We start from the raw sequence: 15,846 nt of genomic DNA on the forward strand, positions 1-15,846 counted from the left end.
CCTGCTACTCACGCACTGGTGCAGAGCCTGGCACTCACTCCCTGCACTCACTCCCTGCACTCACGGACTGGTGCAGAACCTGACACTCACTCCCTGCACTCACTTCCTGCTACTCACGCACTGGTGCAGAGCCTGGCACTCACTCCCTGCACTCACTTCCTGCTACTCACGGACTGGTGCAGAGCCTGGCACTCTCTCCCTGCACTCGCTTCCTGCTACTCACAGACTTGTGCAGAGCCTGGCACTCACATTTTGGTCAACACAGCCTGCTCTCACGCCCTGGCACTCACTCACTGCACTCACTTCCTGCTACTCACGGACTGGTGCAGAGCCTGGCACTCTCTCCCTGCTACTCACAGACTTGTGCAGAGCCTGGCACTCTCTCCCTGCTACTCACAGACTTGTGCAGAGCCTGGAACTCACATTTTGGTCAACCCAGCCTGCTCTCACGCCCTGGCACTCACGCACTGCTACTCACAGACTGATCCACAGCCTGGCACTCACGTTCCTGTCTTCCCAGACTGGTACTCACGCCCTGGCTCTCGCAGCCTTGCGGGAGCTGTCTTTCCTGATCTCGGTGTCTGAGGTGGCCCCTCCTCCCTGCACAGCGCCGCGAGGGTTAATGTGAGAGTAGATTATCTGCTCGCCCGCCCGTAGACCGCGCTTCAGGGTGTCTCTGCGCGCTGTGCTCGGTGCTGCTGCCCGTCTCTGCTCGCTGCGCTCCCGGTGGAGAGTGCGCTGGGAGCTTGCCTCTGTCTCACACCTGGGACGGCTCTACCCCCGGCAGGAGGGCTGGTGCGCCGAGTCTGGGAGTGACATCTCGCTCTGCTCCCCACCCCCTGGCGGCGGTGCCAGCTCCCTGCAGCTCCAGCAGATGAGATCAGAGCCGAGCGGAGCTCATGCGGAGAGCTTGGCACGGAGGCAGGGGCGAAGAACGAGGCACACGGGACACCTCGCCACCCACCCCGGCTCGCAGGGGGTCGTCTGCCGCTGCCACCCTCACTCTTCTCCTGCACCACTTCCTTCCGCTTTACCCCACCTTGATCCGTTCACTCGTCGACCTGTACCCCCTGTGTGCCCCCGTTCCTCACCCTGTTCCCTCACTACTCCACGCTCAACTCCGCTCCACCTGTCCCCTCACCTGTTCCCTCCGCCCCCTCACCTGCACATCTCGGCTACTCCAACCGTACCTTCCGGCTCCTCAACCTGTGCCCTCGCCTCTACTCCGACTATACCCCCGAGTCACCTGTTCCCGCCCACCGACACTCTCCTCCACTCCTGCACACACCACCCCTCCACCTGCAAACTCCACCTGCGCACTCTAGCCCTCCACCTGCTCCCTTCTGCCTCTTAACCGGTGAATCCACTCTACTGTACCTGTAACCCTGCTCCGTCTGAAGCCCCTCCTCTCCTCCACCTGCAAACCCCACCCCTCCACTTTTTCCCTTCTGCCTCCAAACAGGTGCATCCGCTTCTCCACCTGTAACCCTTCTCCGTCTGAAGCCCCTCTTCTCTCCCATCGGCAGCTTCCCCTCCACTCCAGCACAAGTTACCCTCACCTTGGCTCTCCTCTCCTCCGCTGCCCTTCACTCTCTTTCCTCACCTAGTTTCCCTCCTCTCCACCTGCACTGCGATACTTTCTCTCCAGCTGCCTCCATTCGCCCTCACCCTCGACTTCCCACTCAGCCCTCACCTCCGCTCCCCACCCCATCTCTTCCTGCTTCGCTCTTCACCACCTCTGCACGCCATCCCTCCAACCGCACATCACGGCTGTGCACCGGTGAACATCCTGTGTACCGAACCCATCTTTATCTACATCACTCCTCCCCACATACACCCACCTTCTCCTGCGCCCCCCCCCCCCTCCTATCACACATTCTTCACGTCGTTACCTTTCACCCCGGCGAGGTCCTTCCTCCCCCCCCCCCTTGTGTATACCTCTCCTCCCCACGTGTACCTCTCTGCTTCTATCCTTTTAACTAAGCATTGGCAGCTTCCACCGCGCCAGTACCCTCCCTCCGCTGCGTGCATCACCCCTTTCCCTCTCACCCCCACCACCCTGCCCCCCTCCCTCACTCCGCTCGTACAGAGAGTCGCTGCACCTCTTGTTCCTGAACTGGGCTCCCATGGGATGGGCGTGAGGCTGCACACAGCCCCGGACCGCGGGCACCTGGACTGGTATTAAAAGGAGTGGGGTTGTCGCCGCCCCCACTGCCCCGGACTACTTCTTCCCTCGGACTCCAGCATCGGCGCGCGGAAGCAAACTTCTCCCTGGTCTGGAAGACTCGCTCCTCTCGGAGGGCGGCGGCCCCAGGTAAGGGCAGGGGACCGGGGAGAGGGTTAGAGGGGGCCGGGAAGAGGGGTGCTGGGAGCCGGGCGAGCTCTCGCGGGACCTGTAGACTGGGGGGGGGGGGGGGAGGCTCGTGAGTTATCTAACGCAGCTGAATGAAGCGCACGTGACAGGTGGCTCTCACTTGCAGATTCATCTCTGCACCTGTCACCTATCTGTCCGTCTGTCCCTGCTCCCGATCAGCGCCCGCCCTACCTACCTTCGCGTTAACCGAGTCACCTGCCCTTCTTTCCTTTGTCTACCTGGCTACGTATGTGCAGACTGAGGACTCACCTCTAGAGCCCCGTCACCGCCCCTGGCCACAGTCTCCACATCGCTGTCTCCCTCTCGCTTTACTTTTTCACTTATCTCGCCCTTTGTCCTGTCGTCTGTCCATCCGTCCACCCAACCATTGGGATGCAGCTATCCGTCCGTCCGTCTGCCCGTTCTCTGTCCCTTCTGTCCGTCCATCCATGTGCAACTCTCCACCCACCCATTTGTCTGTACATCTATCCTTCGATCCGCCCGTCTGCCTTTCTCTCTTTCCATTGATTCATCCACCTGTCCGTCCGTCCTACCATCCATCCATCCATCTTTATTTTGCTCTGGCCAATCATTAGCCTGTCCCTGTCAGTGTACACCTGCCGATCGGCGGTCCATATGCACGCTTTCTACGCTGTCTGCCCGTTCTATATGTATATCTGTAGTACTTTGTTCTGCAGTTCCCCCTTTCCTGGTGTGAAATCGCTCCTCGTTATCTCTCCGGCTCCCCTCTTCCTCAGCCCCTCTCCCTGGCATGTCCGAGTTCATGCCCCCCTGCGCCCTCCTCAGCGTCTGTTGCCTGTCCGGGTCACTCTCTTGCAGCGCGTTCACCAATATTTGCTACCACAGATAGCGCTATATGGTGTCTGTGCACATCTCAGCGCACCAGCATGCCTTCCAGCCTCTCATCACTCCACGCGCTGTCTCTTTAAATGCTTCTCTCTCGTTCTCGCAGCGCTCACCCTCTCCCCTCGCGAGCCAATGTACCTCTCTCATGCTCACAATCCTCCAAGAGGGTCTCATCTCCAAGCACACCTGCCTTCCGTTATTATGAACACCTCTGCTGTCCCTTTGACTGACACCCTAGCTGTCTCTTTTTACTGACACCCCATCTGTGTCTCTTTGTTGACCCTCCATCAGTCCATTTTACTGACACCCCATCTGCCAATATTACGGAGACCCGCTTCCCCTTTAAGTGACACCCCAGATGTTCTTTTTACTGACGCCACAGCTCTCGCTTTTTACTGACGTCCCAGCTAGTTTTTGCTGACTCACCACCTGTACTTTTTACTGACACACCAGCTGTCCCTTTCACTGAGACCCCAGCAGTCCCGTTTACTGACACCACAGCCATCCTTTTTTAACTGACACCACAGCTGTCGTTTTTTATGGACACACCAACTGTCTCTTTTCACTGACATCCCAGCTGTCCTTTTTTACTGACACCACAGCTGTCCTTTTACTGACACCCAGCTATCTCTCTGTATTGACACCCCATCTGTACTTTTTCCTGATGTCTCAGTTCTCCATTTTTACTGACACCTCAGCTGTCCTTTTTACTAATACCCCAGCTGTCACTTTACTGACCGCCCTGCCCCCACTTTCACTATGTATTGAGGCAGCGGATAACCCTTTCTACTGATACCCCTGCTTTTGCTTTTTACTGACACCGCTTCCCTTTTACTGACACCGCATCGCTTTTACTGACCCGCTTCCCTTTTACTGACACCGCATCCCTTTTACTGACACCGCTTCCCTTTTACTGACACCGCTTCTTTTTTTACTGACACCGCTTCCGTTTTACTGACACCGCTTCCCTTTACTGACACCGCTTCCCTTTACTGACACCGCTTCCCTTTTACTGACACCGCTTCCCTTTTACTAACACCGCTTCCCTTTTACTGACGCCGCTTCCCTTTACTGACACCGCTTCCCTTTACTGACACTGCTTCCGTTTTACTGACACCGCTTCCCTTTTACTGACACTGCTTCCGTTTTACTGACACCGCTTCCCTTTTACTGACACCGCTTCCCTTTTACTGACACCGCTTCCCTTTTACTGACACCGCTTCCCTTTTACTGACACCGCTTCCCTTTTACTGACACCGCTTCCGTTTTACTGACACCGCTTCCCTTTTACTGACACCTCTGCGGTCCCTTTTACTGACACCGCTTCCCTTTTACTGACACCGCTTCCCTTTTACTGACACCTCTGCGATCCCTTTTACTGACACCGCTTCCCTTTTACTAACACCTCTTCCCTTTTACTGACACCGCTTTCCTTTTACTGACACCGCTTCCCTTTACTGACACCGCTTCCCTTTTACTGACACCGCTTCCGTTTTACTGACGCCGCTTCCCTTTACTGACACCGCTTCCGTTTTACTGACACCGCTTCCCTTTTACTGACACCGCTTCTTTTTTTACTGACACCCAGCTGTCCCTTTTTACTGACATTCCAACACTCCTTTCACTGATGCCCCGTCTGTCCCTTTTTGCTGACATCCCAGCTGTCCTTTTTATTGACACCTCCAGCTGTCCTTTTCTCATTTTATTCTTGCTTTTTGTTTTCCATCGCTGCTCTTTCATTATCACTTTTGCTCACCCTATTTCTCTCACGCCCATTTTCTTTCCATATCCTCTGTTCCAGTCTCTCTGCGTCTGTCCTCTTCCTCGCCATGGTAAAGGGGACAAGTGTGTGTGTGTGTTTGGGGGGGGGGTCTCTGGTCTCCTCCTGCCCTGGTTGAGGAGCCACAGGGGGCAGGTGGAGGGGTGTCTCTGTTCTATTACTGTCCTGGTTGAGCAGTGGAAGGTTACAGGTGGAAGGGTGTCTTTGGTATCCTTCTAGCTTAGGAGGGAAGGGTGCAGGCAAAGGGGTGTATCTGGTTTGCTCCTGTCCTGGCTGGGGAGCAGAAGGGGACAGGTGGGGGGTGTCTCTGGTCTCCTCTTGTCCTGGTTAGGGAGCGGAAGGGAACAGGTGGGGGTGTTTCTAGTCTGCTCCTGTTCTAGTTGAGGAGAGGAGGAGTACAGGTGGAGGGGTGTATCTAGTTTGTTCCTGTACTGGCTGGGGAGCAGAGGGGGACAGGTGGGGGGTGTCTCAGGTCTCCTCTTGTCCTGGCTGGGCAGCGGAGGGGGACAGGTTGGGGGTGTTTCTGGTCTCCTCTTGTCCTGGTTGGGGAGCAGAAGGGAACAGGTGGGGGTGTCTCTAGTCTGCTCCTGTTCTAGTTGAGAAGAGGAGGGGGTGCAGGTGGAGAGGTGTATATGGTTTGCTCCTGTCCTGGCTGGGGAGCAGAGGGGTGCAGGTGGGGGGTGTTCCTGGTCTCCTCCTGTCCTGGTTGGGGAGTGGAAGAATACTGCTGGAAACGTGTCTCTGGTTTCATCCTGTCCTAGTTGAGGAGTGGAGGGGTGTCTCTAGACTGCGCCTGTTCTAGTTGGAGAGAGGAGGCGTACAAGGACAGGGGGTCTTTGGTCTGCTCCTGGGCTGCACTGGTCTACCTCAGGGGTCCCAAACCTTTTCTCTAGTGAAAGCAACTTCTGATTAGTGAAACTCATTGTGAGCTACTGTAGGCCAAGCAACTCGCTGTAGGCTAAGCAACTCGCGCATTGTTACCGGACACCCCCGCTCCAGCTTCATTCACTTTAAACCTAATTTCCATAGAGCCAGATACTATGTTTTGAACAAAATACTTTGACTAGGGCCGCTATGACAGGGCTGTCATGTGTGTCAGTGAAAGCGTGGTCTTTGGGGCTGTGCGAACTGAGAGCCTGTGTCATATGTGTTTGCAGCGCACAATATACCTTTCACCATGTGTGGCACAGTTACATGTATAACACAAACATGCAATATTTTTTTTTAAAATGGGAGAAATTTAATGAGCAGAAAAATGTTCAGCAAAAATGTGCATAATAGGAAACTTTTCTGCACTTCAAATTTCTGTCATTTAAAAAAAATGGCTGTATTTTTTATTTATACGTATAAAACAGTGTCTACTAGCCACTGAGAGCAAGAGGGCTGCTGTTTGTAAATGTGACACTTCGAAGTGGAAGAGAATAAAAATGAAGAGTTAACTTAATCATTAAGGTAACTCTTCTTTTTAATTTTCGCCCATTTAAAAGCATTCAGAAACATCACTGCTTTCACAGCTCCAATACTGAGTCGACAAGGGATTTTATTTCAGAGTTAAATACTTCAGGGCTCCAGTTCTTCACCTCTGGGCCCCAGCCTGTGCCATGAATCTGTCTGAGCACTGCTAATTATCAGGCCCTGAGATCTGCAGCCTGATGACAATAATGTAAAATAAGCCCTGCCTTCCCTTACCTTTCAAAGGAGAATATGACCTTGTGCTTACTTAAAACTGAACTCAAGGCAGTGAGCTGCTCTGAAGGTGTCTGGGAGCTGCTGATGGCTCATGATTGATGGGTTGGGGATACCCGATCTATCTTCATCTTTCGTGCCGTGTTGTTGTCCTTTTGTGTCTTGTTCTCATTTGTTGATTTTCTGATGGTGTGATCCTGTCCTCCCCATTCCTGTCATTGCTCTGTTTTCTTTCTTCTTCATCAGTGCTCGCTCCTGTCATAGTTTGTCTTCTTCATTGATGTAGCACTGTCCTCTCTTGTTCTGTCCTCGCTCTCCCTACTCTGTCATCGGCCCGTCTTCTTCTTTATTGGTGTCCTCTTGTTCTGTCTTGTTTTTTCATTCCTGTGCTAGTATCCTCACCTGTAATCAGCCTGTCTATTTTGCTCATTAGTACACTTTTGTGTTCTCCTGTAATCATTTGTTCTCTTCTTTGTTGATGTGCTTGTCTCCTGTAATTGTTTACCTTCTTCACTGGTGTGCTCCTGTTGACCCCTGTCCTCTGATCATTTGTCTTTTTCTTCATCAGTGTGTATCTGCCCTCTCCTCTCCTGACATCCTTCTGCCTTCCTCACTGGTGTGCTTTTGTCATTAGTATGCTCTTGCTCCCTCCTGTTATCAGGTAGTCTTCATCCTCAGTGGGGTGCCCCTGTCGTCTCCTGTCCAATAATTGGTCTGTCTTGTTGTTCTTCTTCTTCATCTGTATGCTCTTCTTCAATCCTGTGTTTTGCTGGCCCCAGTTATTGATTGTCCTCTTCTTTGTTGGGGCGCTTCTGTCCTCTCCTGTTGTCAGGTAGAATTAATCATCATTGGTGTGCTCCTGTCCAATGATTGGTCAGTCTTCTGCATCATTATTGGTATACTTCTTTCCACTCTTGTCTCATGATTGGTCTGTCTTCTTCTTCTTCATCTGTGTGCTCCTTTCCGCCCGTCTTCTCTGGTCAGTCATTGTTTGTCTTCTTCAACATTGGCCTGCTCCTGTCCTCTCATGTCATCAGGTGGTCATCATCTTAATTGCTATACTTCTTTCAACTCCTTTCCCATGATTGGTCTGTCTTCTGCATTTTCATTGGTATACTTCTTTCCACTCTTGTCTCATGATTGGTCTGTCTTCTGCATCTTCATTGGTATACTTCTTTCCACTCTTGTCTCATGATTGGTCTGTCTTCTGCATCTTTATTGGTATACTTCTTTCCACTCTTGTTTCATGATTGGTCTGTCTTTGGCATCTACATTGGTATATTTCTTTCCACTCTTCTCTCATGATTGGTCTGCCTTCTTCTTGATCGGTGTGCTCCTTTCTGTCCCATCTTTTTCTGGTGGGTCATTCTATGTCTTCTTCTATGTTGGCCTGCTCCTGTCCTCTACTGTCATCAGGTGGTCTTCGTCTTCATATTCATTTGTATACTTTCCACTCCTGTCCTCTCCTGTCCCATGATTGGCCTGTCTGCCGCACCTTCATTGTTGTGCTCCTTTCCACTCCAGTCCTATGATTGGTCTGTCTTCTGCATCTTCATTGGTGTTCTCCTTTCCACTCCTGTCCTATGATTGGTCTGTCTTCTGCATCTTCATTGGTTTGCTTCCACTCCTGTCCCATGATTGGGCTGTCTTCTGCATCTTCTTTGTTGTGCTCTTTTCCACTCCTGTCCCATGATTTCTGTCTCCTGCATCTTCATTGGTGTGCTCCTTTCCACTCTTGTCCTATGATTGGTCTGTCTTCTGCATCTTCATTGGTGTGCTCCTTTCCACTCCAGTCCTATGATTGGTCTGTCTTCTGCATCTTCATTGGTGTTCTCCTTTCCACTCCTGTCCTATGATTGGTCTGTCTTCTGCATCTTCATTGGTTTGCTTCCACTCCTGTCCCATGATTGGCCTGTCTCCTGCATCTTCATTGGTGTGCTCCTTTCCACTCCTGTCCTATGATCGGTCTGTGTTCTGCATCTTCATTGGTGTGCTCCTTTCCTACTCCTGTCCCATGATTTGTCTATGTTCTGCATCTTCATTGGTGTGCTCCTTTCCACTCCTGTCCTATGATTGGTCTGTCTTCTGCATCTTCATTGGTGTGCTCATTTTCACTCCTGTCCTATGATTGGTCTGTCTTCTGCATCTTCATTGGTGTGCTCATTTTCACTCCTGTCCTATGATTGGTCTGTCTTCTGCATCTTCATTGGTGTGCTCCTTTCCACTCCTGTCCCATGATTTGTCTATCTTCTGCATCTTCATTGGTGTGCTCATTTTCACTCCTGTCCTATGATTGGTCTGTCTTCTGCATCTTCATTGGTGTGCTCCTTTCTACTCATGTCCCATGATTTGTCTATCTTTTGCATCTTCATTGGTGTGCTCATTTTCACTCCTGTCCTCTCCTGAACAGTCATTGTTTGTCTACTTCAGCATTTAAATCCCCTCTTTCTTCTTCTGTACTCAAGTTGCCTTCATCTTCATTGGTGTGCTCCTTTCTACTCCTGTCTCATAATCCTTCTTACTTCCTGTCCTTGGTGTGCTACTGTCCAGTACTGCCTTGTCACTAGTCTTCTCCTTCACTGATGTGCTCCTGTCCTTTCCTATCCTTTCATCGGTCTGTCTTTGTCTTCTTCGGTCTCCTCCTCCTCGCTGCCCTGTGTCTGTCCTGTCATCAGTCTGTCTTCTTCTTTATGGATGTACTCATGACTTCTCTTTTCGAATCTAAAGAAAACACCTGTTCTCATTCTGCAGACCCTAGTCAAAGTGTTACTCACCAAAAATGTATGTTAGTCTTACCTGTGAGTACGGGGACGGCTTTTAATTTAAAAAAAAGTGTGCCTCTTTTATTCTGTGCAACTCAGGTATAAAACTTGTCTTCCGTTTGGAGCAGCAGATCTTCACAGTAGATGGCAGTGAGACAAACCTCTTTTGATTCAGAAATTGCTTCATAGACCAGTACCGCCCCTACCTTATTTATTATGTGTCACGCTCGGAAGCAGTTTAAGTTTCAGGACATTAGTCCTTACAAAGAGATACATATGCTTGAGATGTTTCTAAACTGTGAATGCTCTTAGGAGAGAACCATTTATTTGAGAACTTTGGGGCATATCATCAAGGAACAATAAAAAATTATCGCTGCTTTTGCAGCCGTTTTCGTCCGAAAAGCGGCGATAATTTTATCGCCTAATCAGCAAGGTCACGCTATTGCGTGAATCCTTGCATTATCACCCTTTTCCCCAACGTCCGTCTATGCATCTCTAATGAGATGCAAAGCGGGCGTTCCTGCCCTGACATAACTGTAGAAATGTCACTAAGCGACATTTCTCCAATTATCAATGGGCACGCTAATCTGCAGAGAGACAAGCAAAGTAGCGATAACCTCTGTTATCGCTACTTTCCTTACGCCTGCTTCAAGACTGACTTAGCCATGATAGCCTATGTAAGGTGGATATCATGGCTAAGTATGCCTTTCCCTATCAGCAAGCTATCGCCAAACGTTGTGAGATTATCGCTGGATTTCCAGCGATAATCTCACATTTGGCAGTTAGCGCTTGGAATTTTATAACTTTTGAGATAAGCGTTGCTAATATCACGCTATCTCAGCGATAAAATTCCACGTTACCCAACGATAATTATCCTAGCGCTAAGTGTGCTTAGCGATAATTATCGCCGGTCCTTGATGATATGCCCCACTGTTTGTGAAGTAATTGCTGGTTTGAGAACAGTGTCTGTGATGTAAACATGAATTTGATTAAACGTGAAACGGCTAGAGCGGTCGACCTCGAAGCTGGTGGAATAGTGGAATTACAATAGGCTTGGATTAGAGTAACACCTGCTATTTATAGCACCTTTCATACCAAAAAAGCACTAAGGAACCAAATGAACACAGTTATCTTTATAATAATAATTCAATATTGATATTGTTGTTGTTATTATTATTATAATAATTATTATTATTAATATTACTATTACTACTACTACTACTAATACAGCAGCTACTACTTCAGTATTACTATTGTGACAGTAATACAACATTACATTCGTGATACAGAGTGAACACAGCACAGAAGAAACAATGAATGCTGAGCCTATGAACAATATAAGAATGTCTTAAATTGTTTTTTTTCCATTGATCTCAAACCTGAATATCAAGCAGAACCCATGGGAGGCAAACCGCGACACAACTAACACAATAAAATCTGCACTTGCATTGGATTTGATTAGAAACAATAAGCACAAGGGTTGGGTTGAATGTAAAGAGAACTAGGCCATGGGTCCTGCCAAACCCAGCTGAAATATTCCTGCATAAGAAGGGAACATGCAATTGGGGAAAAACAAAGACTATGAAAGGCAGATCATGTATGCCCGACAATGAAATATTTTTCTTCATCCTGAGGAAGCCCAATGAGTGTGCCGAAACGTTGGTTATGGTAGCAATATTTGCAACAGAACAAAGACTATTTTTGCCTGTGGTTTCTTCCATGCTTTTCCGTCTTGAAACATTTGCCACTTGCGAGTTTACTCAATGAATCTGGGCAGAAATTCAGATGCCGACACTGGTGTGAAACATTCTTTAGATAATCTGAAAGTTTTGGAAATCTAAAATTCTACAATATGTATTCACCATATCTGGAGTGCTGAGGCTGCTCTAGCACAGGGCTGCCCAACATAAGCCGAGCAGAGCTCTATGCAGGCTGCATTTCTAGGATGTCCAGTTAAACTAAGAAGCAATGCTGTGGGACACAAATTTGAGGATTAATATAAATATAACTGTGCTAGTTTGAAGATACTAAAAAGTTTACATTTATTGAAAAACACAAACAGCACTCACAATAACCTCTTGTATGTTCAGTGGTTGTACACACCGGGGGCAAATGTTGAGCGTGACCCCCAATGACGAAGGCTAGGCCTGAAAAGTAAAGTAAAAGTTCAAGTACTGGACACAGGCGGTTGTCACATCTGTGCTGAGCATGCAGTTGATATCTTGCCAGGGGCTCTGTGCAGGCTGAAAAGGAAGAGTGTTATCAAGCTGCACATTCTGAGGTGCTGCACTTAGTCATGAGTGAGCACCCGTGCTGCTGGAACCGCCCTGGTGTCTCCTCAGTTGCGGCAACCTAGAAAGGTTCTCCGCAAGCTGTCGCACAAAAATATCGGCAATTGAATCGTAGAAGGCAATGCTTGGTGAAGGATATAAAAGTTTTGCCTCTTCTTCAGTTCCTGAGCAAATGCACATATTTCCAGAATGAGGGAATAGTTAAGCCTTATAAAGTGCCCTTTCCAAGATGGCGGCCTGTCCATCAGATGTTGTCTGAGCATCTCAGTCCAAGAAGCAGTAAGGTCTTTTTCCTGGGCTGTTAGTTTGTGTTAGAATTGTACATAAAAGGGAGTTCTAAAGAAAGGATCCATCACAACACATTAGTTCCCTTATTTTTCATCATGTTCTTTACCTTCTTGCTTCCATGTATGTCCCTGATTTTTGCTCCTTGCCGCTGGGGCTCTGTTTTGGATTCTACTCCTGAAAATTGGCCGGGCTTTTGTCTCCTTCCTGTTCCACCAGGAGGAGTTTGGTGCTTTCCTATTTTGTTCATTTTTCATTATCAATCAAGAATCGATAGAGTGTCAAAGATGTTTTATTCCTTTGTGAGTGTTATCTCCTATTTGGGATCCTCTTAAGGAAACACAACCACATGTACTATTCTGTGCAGGGTGGCACCATGGCTGCTGGAAGGAGCAGCCCTTCCACCAAGCAATCCAAAGGGGACTCACCAGGCCATTCAAGCATTCTCTTATTGACACTGAGAGGCAGAATATCTACTTAGGGTTAGTAAAAGGAGCTCAAGGGACTGTCAGAGAGGAGGGTGGTTTAGAAAAATCAACCAAAAAATCTGCAGAATTACCATCTGCCCTTGGGGCAGGAAGAATCAGGCAAGTGGTCGAAAATACAACTGCAGTAAAATCATGGGGTCCAAGACTCAATCCACAAAGGTGCAGTGTTACTTTGGCAACAAAGATGGCGGCTCAGCCACCCATTGTGGAGCTGTTTATACACAAGCATGTCTAGTAGGTTTAGCTCGATAAGAGCCTACCACGAAAGCAAGGCAGACTTCGAGGGAGACTAGACTTTGGGGTACTTTGAGGCATTTGGGGAGTATTCCAAAGTTTAATTTTGATGGCAGGAATTTCACCACCTCACACCAGCATTGGTGAACTTTCAACCAGACAATTACTCATCGAAGGGGCCTCTACCATGACAAATATCTCAATTTTGGCAAGGAAATCACAACTATCCTGGCAGAAATCTTTGAATATGGCAGGTTTTCCACTGATCTCTGACTGAGGAGGATATCGCTCTCCTGGGGAAGATATGAAATCTGCTGTTCAGACTCTATGTCAGTCTGGGATAGCCTCCCGGCTGGAGAACAGAGTTGCCGGGCTCGTTGTAGTCCACCTTCGATGAACCTTGGCGATTGCTATAGCCTGCTTCTGAGCACCCCAGCACATGGACTTTGACACTGGGGGGGGGGGGGAGTTAATAACACCGTTTAAGAGGGTCTACGTATGATCTTCACCACATTGCGATCTCTTGTGAAGTTTTGAGTTCTCTGCACCACGACTTGGTACGCCTGGGAAACAAATACACAGACTCAGGGAAGTCCCATGATCCCCTGGGAATGATCTGTCTTGGATGCCACAAGGGGATACTGCTGTCCAGCTTAACAGAGAGCAGTGGTTCGGCCCTTCTAGGCAGATGATGGGTGCCCAGAAAGAGAGTACACAGTTCGAATTCTTGTTCTGTGTTGCTCTGTCCTGTGTGGGTTGGCAGACTGGCACGTTGGCTGCAGTCTTGGAATCAATGCCCCGTGGCACCATGTCATGATGGCAGTGCAACACTTAAAACAAAATATTCCACAACAGAAAGGTTGGCTTGTCACCTAAATATAATTTAAATGAAAAATAAATGTAAGTTAAACTAATTTATGTAAATAGATCGTCCTTCTATAAAAGTTCAGTTGATTAATGCAATCACTTTAGATGCCTGCATGTGACAGGGGTGTCACTGAAACCTGTGTGGTACTCTGTTGAATAGTGTATACATATGTCTATGTAATCTCAGCCTGTGACAGGAAAAGCTGTGAATATGTGAATCCGTAATAAAAAAAAAGGATCACACACAATATAAGGTAGGCTGCCACTGTATGCAAATGTATCACACACAGTGCAGCATAGACTGCATGCAGTAAAGGATGCAGCAAAATATGAAAAAAGGCTCAGGGGCCTAATGTTTATGTTGGCGGTAATGATACACTATTGCGAGAGTGACGGAGTATCCCTACCGAAACATAACCACCCCATCTCTGCTATGGTTACACCCCTCTGACATCCCAATGGGGCTGTCAAACGTTGACCTCTATGTTCGCCCACCTGATTAAGGTGGGCGGACATACAGGTCAGTTTTCAGGGCCTGTCACTGCCACGAAAACCCTGGCGGGAAGAAGGCAGTGAAAGCTGTCTACTTCCCCTATATAAATCAGAGATAACTTCCATGGCAAGAGGGGCATTTTTAAAAATTATTTTCGAAAAGAAAATACCACTTTGGCATTTTCTTTCTGAAAATAATAAAAACCTTTGGGCTTGATTATGATGATGATCGGACCCCATTCCGTGGCCCTTTTGGATGCGGATGGACCCCCGAAGGTCTCGTCAGAAGCGATCGATCTGACCTGCGGATTACAATGCATCCAACCTGTACTCCAACCGACTGCTGACAGACCACCGACTCCGACAACCTTCCTCCAACCACTGAGTTGGCCGTCAGAGAGGAACAGCAGCCATAGGGCAGTACAGGCAGATCCAACTGCTGTCTGGATTACAATGTGGGTTTCTGATGACCCGACTGTGGCAGTCCAACCATGTGCCTTGCGTTGTCGGAAATGAAGGAAAAGGGTAAATAGTTAGCTGATTCTCCTTCTACCAGGTGGGCTCCAGTGTTGATCCCTTCCTCCAGGTCCCCCCTTCACCTCAGCATCTGCACCCCAAAGTGGACGGTCCTGTGGGTGGTGGAATCCAGGTAAGTCCTCATGTGGCATGTATCCCCATTGACTGGACTGTGCACATATCGCCACACTCCAACAATGGGGTACATGGTGCACAAGGAATGTCCCCACATGTGCCATGTATGTGTGTACACAACTGCACATGTTTCCTGTGCATTTGTACCCACTTGCAGCAACATGTCCGGGAAGTGGGGCACTGCAGACGATGAGACTTCTGCTGTAGCAATGGTTGCATCTGCATCATAATATCACAACCGGAGTTTTTTTGGCCTCGGTGGTTGGAATCAGACTGCGGCAGTTGGATGGGCGGTCCGATCAACATCTTAATCAGGCCTTTTGTAACTTTGCCATATGGCTCTGTCATGGTTGATGGAGCCATACATCAAAGTTACAATGCATGCACAGGAACCACCTTGACGGCTGTCCCCGTGAATGCTAGAAATGTCCTTTGGCCCGACATTTCCAAATTTGGTCATTGGAATATCCCACAGGGCAATGGAAAAATGTATTCCGTCACCCTGTCGGATGAAAGCCCGCCCTCCAATAGAGCCCTCAGTGTTTAAGTGCTTTCAAAAGTTATGTTTTTAGCAATCAGGCCGTATCAGCAGCTAACTTTGTTGTAAGTTTCCATTAAAAGGATACACTTCAGACCTGGTAACAAACACCCTTATGGTACCTCTCAAAAGAATAATTCTTTCTCACCATGCAGCTTCTGCAGATTCTATTAAAGCCTACATTGGCCCCCAAGCAGCCTTTACATTTGTTAATTAACCAGTTGCACTCATTTACATTTCTTTCAGGTAGCGGGCACCCTGGAGAGAAGGCTGGTTTGTTCTGTAGCTGTCTGTCCCTTCTCTCCCTTAGCAGAGCAGGAGACCCCTCCTTCCCTTTCAGCCTGAGGCAACTCAAGGCGCCATTAGTCCTGAGGGAATTATCTTTTTATAACAAAAGAGTGGGGAGTGTTTTGATAAAATTCACAGACATTGGGAACGTTGTTCCTAATCGACCCCGCCCACTTGGACCTTTGTGTAGCATAGAAGTGTGTGCGCGTGTGTTGTGTCTGTGTGTGTATTTGTGTGTATATAAGAGAGAACAAAACGTCTTAC

General features: G+C 48.6%; 1 protein-coding gene across 2 annotated transcripts in view; it reads left to right on the forward strand.

Annotated features, from left to right (window-relative positions):
* Positions 1-752: 752 nt before the first annotated feature.
* The window catches only part of LOC146797021 (caM kinase-like vesicle-associated protein), a 521,696-nt gene continuing 506,602 nt past the window's right edge, over positions 753-15,846 (forward strand). Inside the window, exon 1 of one of the 2 annotated variants that reach the window (XM_085630295.1) lies at positions 753-2,314. The gene's annotated coding sequence lies outside the window, so the exon portion shown is untranslated. The remainder of the gene's footprint in view (positions 2,315-15,846) is intronic. The other variant, XM_085630296.1, reaches the window with a different exon arrangement.

The sequence above is a fragment of the Triturus cristatus genome, chromosome 10 (assembly GCF_964204655.1).
Source record: "Triturus cristatus chromosome 10, aTriCri1.1, whole genome shotgun sequence".
NCBI classification, from domain to species: domain Eukaryota; kingdom Metazoa; phylum Chordata; class Amphibia; order Caudata; family Salamandridae; genus Triturus; species Triturus cristatus.